This window comes from Sarcophilus harrisii, chromosome 6, assembly GCF_902635505.1.
Source record: "Sarcophilus harrisii chromosome 6, mSarHar1.11, whole genome shotgun sequence".
In the NCBI taxonomy this organism is placed as follows: domain Eukaryota; kingdom Metazoa; phylum Chordata; class Mammalia; order Dasyuromorphia; family Dasyuridae; genus Sarcophilus; species Sarcophilus harrisii.
Window position 1 is genome coordinate 195,525,731 of NC_045431.1, and position 16,816 is coordinate 195,542,546.

At 40.0% G+C, this 16,816-nt stretch overlaps 5 non-coding genes across 5 annotated transcripts; 3 read left to right on the top strand and 2 right to left on the bottom strand.

Moving 5' to 3' along the window:
* The first annotated feature begins 268 nt into the window (after positions 1-268).
* Positions 269-342, top strand: TRNAN-GUU. The gene has a single exon. It is a non-coding gene; the product is annotated as a tRNA-Asn (tRNA).
* Positions 343-1,032: 690 nt separating this feature from the next.
* On the bottom strand, positions 1,033-1,105 carry TRNAV-UAC. The gene has a single exon. It is a non-coding gene; the product is annotated as a tRNA-Val (tRNA).
* A 3,005-nt stretch (positions 1,106-4,110) lies between these two features.
* Positions 4,111-4,182, top strand: TRNAA-UGC. Its single transcript has one exon. It is a non-coding gene; the product is annotated as a tRNA-Ala (tRNA).
* A 5,573-nt stretch (positions 4,183-9,755) lies between these two features.
* TRNAA-AGC lies at positions 9,756-9,828 on the top strand. Its single transcript has one exon. It is a non-coding gene; the product is annotated as a tRNA-Ala (tRNA).
* A 5,568-nt stretch (positions 9,829-15,396) lies between these two features.
* Positions 15,397-15,470, bottom strand: TRNAT-AGU. Its single transcript has one exon. It is a non-coding gene; the product is annotated as a tRNA-Thr (tRNA).
* Between the last annotated feature and the right edge of the window lie 1,346 nt (positions 15,471-16,816).

A 16,816-nucleotide genomic window follows, 5' to 3' on the forward strand; every position in this document is an offset into this window, starting at 1 on the left:
AGAAAATGGGACTGGTAGTTTCCCTTTGTTGTTGTTGTTGTTGTTGTTTGGAAGAAATTAATCCAAGACGTTTTGTGTAACTAGATTCGGGAATTCCGGGATTCCAAACCAGAAAATGTTTGATTTTTGGTTTCGTTTCTTTGATTTATTTTTGTTCTCTGAGTTTGAGCTTGTTGGAAGATGCGAATCTGAAAAAAGTAAACTTTTTAGAACTTTCTTTTAATATTCGATTATATGTATTCCACAACAAAGTAACTGTTAACACGCAGTCTCTGTGGCGCAATCGGTTAGCGCGTTCGGCTGTTAACCGAAAGGTTGGTGGTTCGAGCCCACCCAGGGACGAGCGTTTTAAGTCTCAAGAAACCAATAACCTTCCCTGCATTCTCCCTCTGTAAACTGCTATCTTAACAACTCCTCCAATTCTCTTCTCTACGCAAATTCCAAGCTTTTCTGCATCCCATCCCGCACATATTTCCTAAATATCGTTCCAAACCTTTCCGCTTCTAAAGTTCTTGAGGGGGAGAACCGGTTGTATCTTTTCTACTCCGTCTTTTGAATGGGATTCCAAAATGAAAATAAAATGTTCTTTGTGTTTCCACATTCAAGCTGCTCGTTGTGAGTTGTAATTACTCTCTCTCGTCTCTGTGTAATTTTTCTCCTTTTTAGGAGAAAATAATTCCTGATTAAGGCCCCGCACTCCCTCACCGGAAAACTTCAATCTGTCACATCTAACTGTGGATTTGCTTTGATAGGCAGTGGTTTATAAAGTCGTTATCTTTTTGAAGCCAGCACAACTCGGAAATCCACGAGATCCAAAGATAGTACTCTGTCAAAATCTATAGAATTTAGAGTTCAGGGCTAAATTAGCAGTAGCTTTGCCGCCTCCCTTATGTTCCGTAGTCTTTCAAAGAGAAGTGAATATCTGAATTGTACTTACTCTGATCTGCGATTGCGGAACTCTCTTCAATATTATAAAGATAGTTGTGATATCCATGTCAATTCCCAATTCCCGTTTTCTTTTAGAGAAAAGGTTGGTTCCACTGAGGATCGAACTCAGGACCTTCTGCGTGTAAAGCAGACGTGATAACCACTACACCATGAAACCACTTCACGGTTCTGCCTGCTTCCAAATAATATTTCTAGGTGAGATAGTGGAAATTATAAAAATTATGGTGAAATGTAAAATCTGTTCTTGTCTTTGAAAAAAAATTCTCAGCTATTTTACTCCAAATCTCGCACTTCTTCTTCCATGTTTATATATATATATTCTAACGCACATCAATTGTGAAAACTAGCAGTTCTTTCCCTCCTTTCTAAATGTGTTTATTTCTTTTACTTTTGCTTATAAGAGCATAACCAGTCAACTTCAGATCTTCTATCAATCACTCAGTCGAGAAGCATTTATCAAGCACCTACTATGTACTGGGCACTGCCCTCAGTGCTTTAAATATAAAGAAAGGCAAATGGTGGTTTATTTTGTCCTGCGCTCCAGGGGTTCATAACCCACTGGGGGAGGTCAGCTCATAAAAAGAAGTCAAAAAATGGAAAAGAGAGAAGAGGAAAAACAACATCCAGTAAAAGACTGATGATGATAAGGAGTGCGATGGCGAGGCTGTGAGATGATGTGAGTGTCCTTCCTTGAGAGGAGGATCTAGGAGAAGTTCTCCACTGTCCATCCTCCACACATTCAATAACAAACGGCAGCATTTATAGAGCACCTTTATATATCAAGCGTCGTGCTAGGCACTTTACAAATATCTTATCTCCTTAACAAGTCTAGTGGGTAAATTCTATTAGCTTTTCTATTTTTCAGCTGAGAAAAGTAGAGAAGACAAATTTAAGTGACTTGACCAAATTCCGACAGCTGTTAGATGAGGGAAAGGCCTTAGGGGCAAGAAGCATAGAGAACCTGTGAGTTTCGGAGTTGTGATCTTTCTCGAAGGTGCTATTTTTGAAGGCATTATTTAAATCCAAGAAATCTCAGTAGGTGGGAAATGATTTTTTTTAAACTCCTCAGTGCCCTTTAGACACCATAAAGTACTGAAAGAACATTTCTTCTCCCCATCGCCACATGACACTTCTTTCCAATTGCTCAAATAAATCTGTCTTTCTGACTTTCTCTTGTGTTTGTTGTCATCAAAAATAGCTTAAAGTCCTCTATTCCATTAAAAACCAATTTTTTTTTCCTTAAAAAAACATGGAGTAAATTCCTTGGAATTGTAATCCAATTTCTTTTGCCTATTAGCAAATAATATTCCAAGATCTTTTCTCATCTGTAGGATAAATTATCAGGTTCAGTAAAGTACTGATTGTTTCATCTAGCAGCTGGGGAATATGTGATTAGATTAGCTACTCAGTATGATATGTCTTATCAAACCACCAGCTGGCCATTTTAGTTTGAATTTCCCTTCATTTAATTGGGCGTGTGCAAAAGAATTAAAACCCATAACATGCATGGCTTAATGTTATCCTCTCCCCACAACTGGATTCCTGATTTTGTTGACCCAAAAGAATTCATTTATTTGCAGCTCGAGTTAAATTGCATTTACTAACATTGAAAGAAAAAATAAAATGTAACATTAAGTTGAAAGCAGTTGAGCACTCCCAGCTTTAGCTCTCTTCACATTCTTTCTGTGACAAGCGTCAATAATCTTATAGCAATGAAGGAGGCTATTAAGTTTTGAAGAGAAGTACTTTAAAGGATCCCAATTTCAAAGTCCTGTCAAGTGGGGAGAGGGTGGGAGAGAGAAGGCAGAGTAAATCAACAAGATATGTTCTCTGATCCCTTTCACTGCTGGTCGTAAATGATCTCTACTTCCATTAGTTCACTGTAGATGTTAGCTAGTCTATGGAAAATCAGTTCATAAATCAGAAACACTTCACATCCCAGCTGGCTTTCCACAAGGAGACTTGGCTGTGAATACCATATTTCTACTTGAAACTAATTTCCACTAATATTGAATTTCAAGGGATTCTGTACCGTAAGCAACATAGTACGGATAACATGTTGGAAACCCTGACAAAAATGGATCTGGTATGTATATACTTGGGATAGTTTTCATGAATAATATTCATTGCCACAATGAAGATACGTCTAAAATAATTTTTAAAAGAACTTCCATGATAGATCATAATGACTACTTTGCCTTTGTTGCTATCCACTACTTTTTGGATTTTGTTTTTAATATTGAAATAAGATATTTGAGCCCTAGAGAACTGGGAGAATTTCTTGGATAAATAATCTATGTGTGCAATTTTCTCAATCCCAGTGAATTTTAAGTGGTATTTTAACGATTTAGGCTACAGTTAATGTTGAAGGTGCTCAAGGGATTATGTTCCAAAGGGCACTATATAAATTATAAACACAATAGTGCCAAACAAAAATAATTCCTTGAAGATTAGACTCACCAGCTTTTTATATCAACAGGAAACACAACTGTAAAAAAGAATTAAAACTTTTCTTTTAGCTTTCAACTTTCATTTTTATAAGATTTTGATTTCTAAATTTTTCTCCCTCTCTCCCTTCTTCCCCACTCCCTTTCCCCCTTACCAAGATAGCAAACAATCTGATATATATTTTACAAGTGCAATCATGTTAAACATTTCCACATTAGTCATATTCTGAAAGAAGAAGCAGAACAAAAGGGGGAAATCATGAGAAAGAGAGAGAAAAGTGAAAATAGTATACTTCTATCTGCATTCAGACTCCATAGTTCTTTCTCTGGATGTGGATAGCATTTTCCATCATGAGTCTTTTGGAATTGTCTTGGATCATTGAAAAATATTTAAATCTAATTTTTGTGCTGTACCACATTATGCATATCTATTTTTCTATCCATGTCAACAAGCACACTTTTTAAAATTTACTTAGATCTTCGGTGATTTGCTTTTTATAAAACAAGATTCGTACTGCATTTTTGTATTTAAGTGTTTCATCACTCTCAGCATCATATTAAGGTTCAAAAGAAAGGCAACAAGAAGTGCAGAACAGAGTATTGGACATAATTAGGAATATCTCAATCTAAATCCTACCTTCTTAGTCATGTCATTTAACACCTCTGGGACTCAGTTATGTCATATATTAAAAAGTGAAAGAACGCTTTTTAAGGTGGGGATGTAGCTCAGTGGTAGAGCGCACGCTTTGCATGTGTGAGGCCCCGGGTTCGATCCCCGGCATCTCCAGGGGTCTTACTTACATTTTTCTTCGGGCCTAGCCACCTTGAACTCCGAGATTCTCCTTCCAAAATTTGGGGAAAGTGAATAGGTAGAGCAGTCTCTTGAACTCAGGAATCTGCTCTTCCAATTGTAAACAGATCTCGGGCACATTAGTGGACTTGGTCTGATTGCAATATGTTTATGCAATATGATCTTTGCCCGCCAAAATGAAAGCGAACTTGAAGCCTCCTTTTTTTGTGCGACAAAATAAGAGTTACCCCTAGGGGAAAAGAAACCAAGTCCTGAGAAAGTTCTCCGATACCTTTGGGAAGGCGTTCAGATATTTAAGAGGATGCTCATTAATACGACCAAAGGGAAAGACTTTTGAGAACCGTAAATTTTTTAAAAATCGCCCCAAATTATGCCCTCTTGACGTAACAGATCCGATCCAGGTTTAAAAGCTTAAGTCTCCTAGGCCAACGATCTCAGTCTGTTTCATTTTGCGTCTCTCCCGAGATGGACTCTTTTCTCCAGAAAGCTCCTAACGTTCTTATTCCTTTTCCTCCCTTTCCGTTACCTTTAGGCATCCAGAATGGAATCTTTTTTCCCTTCTGCTCTTTCAGAGAGCTGAAAGTCTTTCTCCTCAGACTAGAGTTGCTGTGCTGGAATGGCTAACCTCTGAGCTGTTAAAAGCAGAGAGCTATTTGGCAAGTACTTTAAAAAAAAAAAAAACTTTTTATTTTCAAAATATATGCAAAGATAGTTTTCAGCATTCACCCTTGCAACATCCTGTGTTCCAAAATTTTCTCCCTCCCTTCTACTCTTCTCCCTCCCTTAGACAGCAAGTAATCTAATATGGGTTAAACATGTGTAGTTCTTCAAGAAAAATCAGATAGAAAACAGAAAAAAAAAATTTAAAAACAAGCAAACAAACGATTCTAAAATGCCCCTTCTAAGTGTTAACCTTCAATTATTTAATAACATGTCTTCCCTCAGGTCAAGTTAGGGAGATTCACAGACAATGTTGTTAAAATCCTTTACCTAGTTCTTTAAAAAGTACAACTCTCCTGCAGCTCAGTTCAGGTTGCTAAACACATAGTTTAAACAGAATTCATAAATTTGCAGAAGGCAGAACAGACAGTTATACTGTAAATGTGTTTGCCTTTGACATACTATGCATGCTTTGTACATATAGACACTTCTTTATATCTCCTGGAAAGGCAGTTACATTTATATCCAGTGAAAAGAATGGACTCCAAATGGCATTCTTTTGCTATCCCTATGAAAAAGTAATTGTGAAAATTGAGGCACAATCACATGGGGAAAATGAATAATAAAAACAAAATTTGGAAGTTATATCAGCCAGATTCTTTGCCTTTGGTAAATTTCCATTTCATATCTGGAATATAAATGTTTTCAGTCATACCAATGTATTGAACAATTGACCTAAAGACAAGCAAAATTGACTCCAAAACATTTGCTCTGTGGGACTTCTTGATCCAGGAAGAACTAATGCTGGGAAACTTGAAAATTGGGTTTGTTGGAAGAAACACCTGTGCAAAGAGACTTTGGACTTAGATGGGAAGGACCTTCTCAGATACTATGAATTGTCAAACATGCTGGTGTTGATAATTGAATACATAATTCACAAAGGAAGCCACTAGATCAAAAAGCCAGCTAACTATTGAGGAAAGAAATCTCCCTTGCAGCAAATGACAGTGAGAAGTAGATTGCTTTCTTAACAGAACAAGACACCTCTTGGTCAGATGGAATCTGACAGGTACCCTTTAATATTATTCTTTTTTCTCTTTAGTTTCCTTTGCATAATTTCCACAGCTGGTATGCCCATTAATTCCATTAGGTCAAAATCATGCATCAGCTTATATAGACAGAAAGGAACCCAAGTATGGAATTTTGCCCTGGACCCTGGGCCAGTGGAAGCTCATTTCCAGCTCCCTTCCTTCAAGGGACCAGTTGTGATTATGGATGGGTTATAGGGCAGCTGTGAGCCAGCACTGTTGTGAAGAAGTCAGGGTAAAGAAACTATTCCATTGGGCCTAGACCGGAATACAGCCTGTCCAACATGTGGAATGGGGGGAGGGATTACTTGAGTCTCCCCCCAGGGGGATCAGAACTATTTTACTGTTATGTCCCATGTTTCAAATCTCTCTCCAATGTGCTGCTCTATCTGTAGCTCGAGGGGCTGTTCTTCATTTCTTGCCAAACAGCCTTCTCTCCCCCCCCCCCCCCCACCTGCCCAAAGGAAGCTCCCTTAAACAGTATCTCACCCAGCAATTGACCCCAAACAGAATCCTCCAACTCAGTCCTTTCCCACTCTTTTCTTAACTCAGGAACTTTTCCCTCAGTCTCCTCATAATGCCATAACTACAACCTAGAATCTATTCTTTGCTAATCATGCCAGAACAGGTTGCTGATAACTTCCCTGCTTCCTGGCAGTCAGTAGAATAAAGAGCAGTGGGAACCAGCCTGGTGATCCCTCTCTGCAGCTGTCCGAGTGTGGGGTGACTGCCCTTCCTGATTTCAGGCTGACATCATTACTACCCTCCTCCTTCCTTCTCTTTGGCCTCCTACTTATTAAACAGTAGCCCTCCTTGCTCTGTAACTCCTATCTTTTTTTGACATCACAATGGTCTTGGTTCCTTCTTTAGTAAACTGAAGAAGGGGAAGGGAGGCATTTTCTACTTTTTCTAAACCTTCTATAGAAAAATACCTTCTACTTTAGGTCCCTTATCTTTTAGCCCAATGATTTCTCAAAAGTGGACTGTTATCCTCATTTTCCAGCTTCATTCCACACAACTTGACTTTTAAGATATATCACACTGATCTGTCCTCTTACATCACAATTATTTCCTGTAAACATCAATGATTTCATTTTGTTTTCAGTCATATCCATCTCTGTGATCCCATTTGGGGTTTTCTTGGTAGAGATATTGCTATTCCCTTCTCTGCTTCATTTTACAAATGAGGAACTGAGACAAATGGGTTAAATTATTTACCCAGGGTCACACAAGTGGTAAATTCTAAGGCAGGATTTGACCTTAGATCTTTCTGACTCCAGGACAAACAATATATATATTGTACCACCTACCTACCACCAGTTACTGGATTCACAAATCTAAGCAACAGCAGATGGATCCATGCCAGTTTCTGCAGTAATGATAATTACTTGTCCTCCATATTCTTGATAGTTCCTCTGTTCCCCTACATTTGCCACTTCATCTTACCTGCACTTTATATTCTTTAACAGTACATCTGAGATTGCTGATAGATTCATGAAACTGAGCTTTTCATTTTACAGAATGAATAGTTTTTTTGTTTTTTTTTTTACAACCGTTTTCACAAAAGCCACAAAATACATTCTGGAATTCCATTTCACAAAGCCACAACATCCTGAAAAATTCTCACAAAAAATGGACATTACTGGTCATTGCTCATTGGACCTGCACATTCCTGTGTTAATTTCTATACTCATAACTTTATGAAAACTATGTCCTCAATCATCATCCTATATGTAACACTGGCTTGCAATACAAGGTTGTGAAAAAGTGAAAATATTGACACCCAATATGACAACTGGTAGAGATACCTCATGTAGGAAATTGGACTTTTCTTAGGAATTAGAAAGCTCCATATAGCTGAATAGTTCTTTGACTGTCCAATACATGGAAAACCTTGCTCTGCTACCCAGTTGGTATCAATCCTTTTTGTCAAGTTGGCCTTTAGAATCATAAAGTCCCAGATCTCTTCAACAAATAGTTGAAGAAGTATATGCCCATATATGTAGTGGCAGCCTATGTTCACTGATGACAACTTGACCCTCCCAAGACCTGATGGTACCATTTTAACTTAAATTCTCTATCTCCTTACTGGAAGGAAAGTTCCATAAAACACTGAATTTTGGTCAAATTTTGTTTCTCAATCTTTCATTGGGGGGGGGGGGTGTCTGCATTAAATAAGCTTTATTAATGTTTGTTGTATTGCGTTGGTAAATCCAATACTTTTGTAATTCCCAGGGAAGGCCTGCTGTTTAATGATGGGAATTTGGTTACAATCTCTCCTACAAGAATTCTGTGAGGGATACTAGTGGCACTGGGTCTTAACCCAAAATAGCTTCATTACCACTAGTGGTTTGCACTTTCTTGGCAATGTTTGCTTGTGTTTGAGATTGTTTACCATGATGATTTTGACTACTTAGGAATTTTTTCTATTCCTTTCCCATTTATCCTTCAGTTCATCCAAATGGTTTTAAATTTTTTACTTGGCCCATTTGCCAGGTTAAATCATTTTGATATGAGATACTGTACTTCTCTTTGTTCAGATTGTGTTTTTTACTATTTTCTCAAGTCATCTGCTTCTAATTGTTGTTTCTCATTTTTCAAAACTGACCTCTAGTACTTTCATTTATATATTTTTTTCAGTCATTGTCTGAGGTTTGATTTGAACTCATGAAACTAAGTCTTTCTGATTCCAGACCTAGATCACTAATACACCACTTTGCTGTTCCTGCCAGGTTTGTGATCTGAGTAAATAATTTAATAAACCTGTTTGCCTTGATTTTTTTCATGTACAAAATGAACTGAAGAAAGAAATGGCAAATTACTCCACTACCTTTGCCAAGAAAATCCCAAATGAAGTCATGAAAAATTGGACAAGACATGTTCTACTCACTGCACTAAATCATAGAGACATAAATATGGCAAAGAACAGTCTTTGCCTTAGAGAACTCCACAATCCCGTGAGGGAAGACAATAAACAAAAGGTAAAAATTGAAAAGGGAGGAAAAGATAGAGAAAAGTTACTGATTGAAGGTTCATAATGGAGAAATCAAAGGACCACAGCCGCATGGTAAAGGAAAAGATGTTCACCTCCATGTCCTCCCTAAAATGAAGATTTGTGGAGGAAATCTTCCCTCTGAACTATAATCAGAGGAACAGAGGGTATTGATGAATGTGAATATCATGATTGATAAGACATGAGGTTCCTTATGAGGTTCTTGGGGACATGATGACAAAGTTCAAATGAGAACACCTTACCTAAGTCAGTGACGTCCTGGATTTAGAGTTGAGAAAACTAAATTCTAATCACGGCTCTCGGTTTTTTTTCCTTGCGTATCCCAAGGACAATTACTGAAATGCTCTGGGAATCATTTTGCCTCATATATAAAATGCTCTTTTCATGTCTGTCTCCCCAGGCCACATCCCTTGGTGCTTTGATCAAGGCCTTGGTTAAGCCACATTTTTTTTTCTCCTATCAATCACATCATTTTACAGATCTTTGAAAGGAACTCTTTTGCGAAGAATTTTCCTTATGAACTTTGCCTGGTGTGCTGCTTCTTACAATTATCCACTAGTACTTGTCTTCAGCCAACCCAGAAAGTGAGACACCTTCAATTTCATCTGTTCCCCTTCCCTAAAGTCGAATTCCTCTTTTCCACCACACGGCTATTTCCAATCTTCTCCTCCTAGACCTTTCTTTCTCTAGTAAATTCCATGCTTAGGGGATTTCAATTTCTAAAGTAAAGGGCTAGGTATTGAATGAATTACATCATCCAAGAATCTATTAGGGGTAATATTTCGTACGGGGGATTAGCTCAAATGGTAGAGCGCTCGCTTAGCATGCGAGAGGTAGCGGGATCGATGCCCGCATCCTCCAACTGGATTTTTCTGTTCACTAGCTTTCCACACTTTTCAGTGATCCCAAGATCTGGGGAAAAATTTGACAGGTCCTGGTTTTAGGAATATAATCCACTCTGTTTATGCGAAATCCACTTCACCAGCTACTCACGGAGTCTTTCTCTTAATAAGAGCTCCGGTCATCCCTGTAATCCTAACTGAAAATTCAAGAAACGATCCTCCAAACTTGAGCGTGGAACGACCTATTGGTTGGATGTCAGTTTCTGCAATTTGTGTTTAGAACTTTGATTGTGATTACAATGCAAGCCTTTTCAGACTCTTCCATATCTATGCCTTTCGTTCACATTTTCACCAGATAAAATCCTACACTTCTTTTCCAGTCTGATTATCCTAGGAAGGGATCCTGATAATCCCTGATCCTCTCCATCCCTAACTCCGCTTCGCACTTTCCATTAGAGCTCCAGGTAGTTTATTCCGAAATATCTAGTGCTATCTTTATCCAGGTTGGCGTTTCCTTTCTTCTAGGTGGGAAACAGCTGCATGAAGTTTTACCTAAACTTTGAGGTTTCCTACGTCCCAGTCACCCGGATCTGCACTTAAGAGGAAGCCAGCCCACAGGGACTAATTAAGCAGCTGTGTGTCTGGCACTGTGTTGAACCCCGGGGATACAAAAAGAAAGAACTTGAGCAATGTCTTGGAAAAGCCTACTCCTTTTTAATACGCAAGGTAGACATGCTGTTTAATGGGTGGAATACAGCTATGGATTCTTCTTTGTGGATTCTTTAACGGATCCTGGCAAGTGTTACAGGAACCTGAATCCTGTAATCTACTGTAAATTTGGTGTCCATTTCTCACAAGACTGCTGCACTCTTTTGCCAATTCATGAATTTTATGTCTTTTGTCTGGGAGATATATGCAGCCCAGAAAATGAAATCCATGTGGGCCACTCAAAATATATATACATACTCTGGGTAATTGCTGCAAATTAGCTTACAAAAAAAAGTTTCTAAATTTCTGTTTGACTCTGCCCTCTGAGAAGGGATGTAATCAATAGCTTCTCTTTTAAGTAAGTAATAAACGTGTCCAGTTAATACTCCCTTTCTATTACATTTGTTAGGTTTTATTTTTTGTCTTGGACTTGAAACTAGTCTGTCGGTGGAGCTCAGTCCTTTGGTCACAGACTTCAGTGCTTTAATGGATTGAGGATTTCCTCAATGGGGGGGGGAGAGGGGGTGATAATCACGATGACAGAAAATGAAAACCATTCTCTCATCCTCAACCCGTTGTGCAAATTCTGTCAGCAACTCTCCCAAAGTCGTGAAAGCTTTCCTCTAGTTCCGTGGACATTTCTGGGTTTAGGAGGGCAGTACGTCAGCTGTCCCACATGATACCTCTTGATAAACGAATTTTCAAAATCAATTTTCTAGCTGTACTGAGTTGAAGGGAGTGGGGATGGAAAGAGATACCAATTTATCTTCTTGGGACATTTTTTTTTTCCTTAAAGAACATTTGTCCAGGAGCCTTGAGAGCTATTTTCCAAGGAGAAACGTGGGGAAACACTGGAATGTGGGTTACTGGGACTGGGTTTATTTCAGGGAGTTAGGAAATACAAACATGGGATGGTAACCCTAGTTTCACTAGGGAAAAGATTTTTTAAAGTTCTAAGTTCTATTTTTTTTTTTAAACCCAGTCATTTCGAGATGTACTTCCTCATAAGCTCTTTACTGTAACCACCACCACAAAGCTTTTCAGTTTGATAGGCACTTTCAATGAGGAAGCTAGTTTTTTTTTTTTTTTTTCTCTCAAAGTATGGTTCTAAAATCCTTTAGGCTATCTAGATAAAAGCTTTTTAAACTGTGGATCAAAACCCCTTATGGCATCGCATAACTGAATGGGTAGGGGTCCTGAAATTATAATTTATCAGTTAATGCTACACCTGTTTTATGTAGTTATATACCCGGGGTCTGGTAAAAATTTCTGGGGTGAAAAGGGGTCACAAGTGAACAAGTTGAAGTCCTGCCCTAGATTACACCTAACACTTCGCCATAGTGTCCTGAACACTCCATTAGGAAAAAAAATTCGTTTTATCCAAATAAAATTATATTTTTACAATATCAAATTGAGTAACTTAAAATGCCAGGTACCCAGTGCCTGGACTAATAGTTTGGAATTGCATCTGAGATGCAAATGAACCTCCTTAAATTTTTCATTTAAGCTCAAGATTTCTGGTGTTTTCTAATACTATTCCATCTCACAGGCCTGAGATTTAGTCCACCCCCTATTCCCAAAATAGTCATCCAGCCTCTATTTGAAGATTTTGAAAACTGTTCCTTAAGCAACTCATTCTTGTTTTAAAATAATTTGTGTTCCTACTTTTAAAAATATTGATATAACTATTTTAAAATATATCCCTTCTGTCAACCTCAGTGAATTGGTCAGGAGAAGCACAACTTTTACTTCTAATTGAGTGATGTAGTGGATAGAGGCCAAGGCCAAGAATTAAAGTAAAAACTTTTTGAGTTTAAGTCTGGCCTCAAGACACTTACTAGACAGCTCTGTGACCCTGAACAAGTTATTTAACTGTTTGCCTCAGTTGCATCCTCAGTAAAATGTGGGGAAAGAAATGGAAAACGACTCCATTAATTTAAATTCAATTTTAAATTTAATATTTCATTTCCACCATAACATGTATAAACAATTTTTAACATTTTTGAGTTCCAAATTTTCCCCTTCCCTACTTCCTCTTCCTCACCCTCACTGAGAAGACAAGCAATTTGATGCATGTTATATATGTGCATCATGAAAAACACATTTCCCTCTTAGTCACATTGTGAAGGAAAACACAGACCAAAAAAACAACCACCCAAGAAAAATAAAAAGTATTCTTTGATCTGCTTTCAGACTCCCTAAGTTCTCTATAGATTGCATTTTCATCATAAGACCTTCAAAATTGTCTTGGATCTGTTGAGTTGCTGAAAATAAGCAAAGTTCACAGTTGATCAGTATACAATATTGCTGTCACTTAAATAGATCTTCTCGTCCTGTTTATTTCACTTTGCATCATATGTCTTCCTGGGTTTTTCTGACTTCATTCTGCTTGTCATTTCTTACAGGACAATTGGCTTCTCTCACAATCACATATAACATCTTGTGCAGCCATTCCCCAATTGATGGGCATTTCCTCAATTTCCAATTCTTTGTCACCATCAAAAATGCCTTTTTTTTTTTTTTTTTTTCTGGTATGAGTCCGCAGGTGGAGTGTGTGGACCCTGGGAAAAAAAAAAGATAAGGGCAAGAGAGAAGGGTGGCGCAGAAGAATGGAGGCAAGACAAAACCATCTGATCAAGCCTCATTTTAATGGGTGCAATAGTACAGATATATATATAGCAGCAGGGTTGCGCGAACTTAGTACAAGGTGGGGATCTTAGACAAAGGATTGGTTTCCCGCTCAAGGATGAGCAGATCAGGTGCCTTTGGTCGTAGGAAGCTCCAGGATGTGATGGGATGCCTAGATATCTGCCTATTTAAGGTTAGGGTAGGCCTTGGTCATGTAGAAAACTCCATGATGTGATTAGGAGATTCCTATTCAAGGTTAGGGCAGTCTTTTGGAATGTGGCCTTATCACCTGTATGGTCTTATGGCCTGTAGATTAGTGCCGGCTCCCCACAATTTGTCATTTTCGTTTTGTTACATTAGCCAATATGGTAGGTGTAGGGTGGGAGCTCAGAACTTTTCATTTTGATTTACATCTATAGTTTTGATTTTGGCATCTGTTGACTGATATGAACTGCTTGTTCATATCCTTTTGACCATTAACTCAGTAATGGCACATTTTGTATAAATTTGACCAGTTCTCTATATAATTATGTCTCTTTCACCCAGTGCATTCTCAAAAGGTGTTTCGCTTCTGCCTTTTATCTCAAAATCATTTTTCTTTTTATCACCTTCCTCCCCACTTTCCCCCGCCCTTCCTCTCATCCCTTTGTCCTATTTTCTTTATGGGAAGATAGATTTCTATGCCCAACCACCATTCCAGTATCTTTGAAAGGAAACCCCAAATGAGGTCACTTTGAGTTGGACACGATTGAAAAACGACTGGACTACAATACCTACTCTACATTTGAAAGGAAAGGGAGCTCATTTTCTTTTCTTTTCTTTTCTTTTTTTTTTACATATGTTTTCTTAAGTTTAGTAGTTTAAAGTAGAGAAAGCTGGCTGGCTACTTATGGGAGCCAATCTCAAATGATTCCCCATCAATTTCTAGCCAAATTGACAACACTCTAGCCCTCATTCTGTGCTGGGAGTTCTATAGCCTTTGTACCTACCTTTCCTTATTAAAATGAGTAATCTTTGTTGAAATCCTTTTCCCCTTTTCTAGTCCTCCTCCTCCAGGAAGCCTTCCTGGACATCCCTCCTCTCCCCCCAATCCCCACTCTCACAATTTCCTCCCTCCTTCCCCAAATCTCAGAGAAGCTGTGTGGAAAATCTCATCTGCGAGTCTTAGTTCTCATTACTTTGGGTAAGGGACAATTTCTTTGGTTTTTCTTCAGTTTTCTTTCATTGCCACTAAGTCGACTCCTTTCAATCTTTTCGGTCTTTCACCTACAATACAAAGACTTCGGGATCTAACATTTCTGGATAGCAAATTGGAACTATGACCAAGAGACTATAACACTATACATACCCTTTGACCCAGCAGTGCCATTCCTGAGTCTGTATCCCAAGTAAATCATAAAGGAGGGAAAAACACCCACATGTGTAAAAATGTTTGAAGCAGCTCTTTTTGTGGCGGTCCATCAATTGGGGAACGGCTGAATAAGTTGTGGTATATGTAAATAATGGGTTATTGTTCAAAAAAATGAACAAGCCGATTTTAGAAAGGCCTGGAAAGATTTACGTAAACTGATGCTGAACGAAACAAGCCAAACCAGGAATACATTGTACACAATAACGGCAGGAATGTGCCATGAACAACTATGAAAGACAGTTCTCCTCAGAAGTTCAGTGATCCAAAGCAATCCCAACGTTCTTTGGACAGAAAATGCCATCTGCATCCAGAAAAAGAACTAAGACAATGTATAGCAATACTCTTTTTATTCTCTCTCCCATGGTTTTTCCCTTTTGCTCTCATTTTTTCTCTCCCAACATGATTCATAAAGCAATATACTAGGAAAAAAAAAAAAATATTGTCCTCCCTCTTGCCCTGCACACTATATTTCAATCCAGAGACTGAATTTCAAGGGCCTCCCATGATTTCAACTCTCTTCCTCCCCACCGTCACTTCTTAAATTCCTTGAGATCTCAGCAAGCGACTTTCTGCAAGAAACATTCCCCATCTCAGTGAGAGAATGCCAATGATCTATATCGTGTTTTGTATTTGTGTATTGCTTGTAACCGTTGCCCAACTGACTGGGAGCTGCTTGAGAGCGAGGTCTGTATTTCCCCTTTCTTGGTAATCCAAGTCCTTAGTACAGCACCAGGCATCTAATAAATAGCTGACTAGACAACTTCCACTCCAGCTCTGATCCCTCCTCAAAGGAATATAATTTTTCTCTCAGGAAATCCGTGAGATAATTTAAGAAAAGTCAGGCCCCGCTGGGATTCGAACCCAGGATCTCCTGTTTACTAGACAGGCGCTTTAACCAACTAAGCCACGGAGCCGAGACCTTAACTGCTTTTCTATTCAAGCAGGAAAAAAAGGGCGAAAACCCATCCAGATGTTTTGACACTTTCCCTTTCCTGCCCTGACAGTTCCCCCCCCCCCCCCCCCCCGCACACGAAAATAAATCACTTGCACTTTTCCTGCTTTCTCCTTCCCGCTCCGCCTCCACACAACCTGCCCATTCCTTCCTCTCCCCTTCCCTGGCTTTTAGTGCAGACGCCTTAGCCGCACCTTCCTGTTCCCTACTCCGTCCACTCCACTCCTACCTTCTCTCTCCTCTGCTTCTCTCCTCCACCACTCGCCCTACCCAGGGACCCTCTGCTCACTGGGTCCAGCCCCTACCTCGCCGACAGCCCCTACCATGGCATTGCGGGTATACTAGCCTGCGCTGAAAACGAGCAAGAGCGCCAATTTCTATCTACTTCAAGGGGCACCGAGCACTGAAGCGGAACCGATTTCGCCCCGCCCGACACCCCCGACTCTGGGCTGGGCAGGGAGGGAACGAGAGCTGGAAAGGCGAAAACCAGAAACGCCCCCATTCCCTGCCTTTCCGGGACTTTTGACAGAACCTAAAGGGAGCCTTCCTCCCGTCCATCAGCTAGCTCCGTCCGGAACACTGTGTCCCCCCGACAGTCGTCTGCACCCGGGCCCCTCCTTCTGGGCGCCCTTCTGTGACCGCTTTCCTTTCAGGGAGTTTCAGACGATGGGGACTGCGGGAAAGATCTGGGAGGGGGCCCTAAAAAGAGCTCGCGACCACCCCCCGGTTAGTTTCCTTTTGCTTCCTGTGATGACTTTCTCTTATCCTGGCAGCAGGCCTTCAGATGCCAGTTTCCTGAGGGAGCCCCGCCAAGAGAACCTGTTTTTGGAATTCCCTTCCCCCCCCCCCCCCCCCCCCCCCCCCCCCCCCCCACCCCGAATCCGAGTTTAGAGAGGGAGGGAAAGTTGTAAAGGGCAGTTTCTTCATCTGCGCCCAAGAAAAAGTGTTCTCTTTGGTTCCGCGGCCGGACGAGTAACTTCCAGTCCCACCATCCTCTCCCCGCGTTTCCGCCTGTCCCTCTCCTGGGCAGGGCACCTGAGCCAATGTGCCCACAGTAGCCAGCAGCCCTTTCCCATCATCTTAGCAGCCCGGAGCTGGGGCTTCTGCAGCCTAAAGGCGACGGGTCCAAAAGAGGGGAAAAAAAAAAAAAAAAGACTCGCCTCTGAAAGGATCCCACATCCCCTTTGGGTTAAGTACTTTCAGGGCGAGACGCAGAGAACGACACCAAGTCGGGTAAGCGCGAGGATTCGAACGCGGGAGCACAGCGCTGTCTTCTACAGAAGCGAGAGGTTTTATCCACTCAGCCAA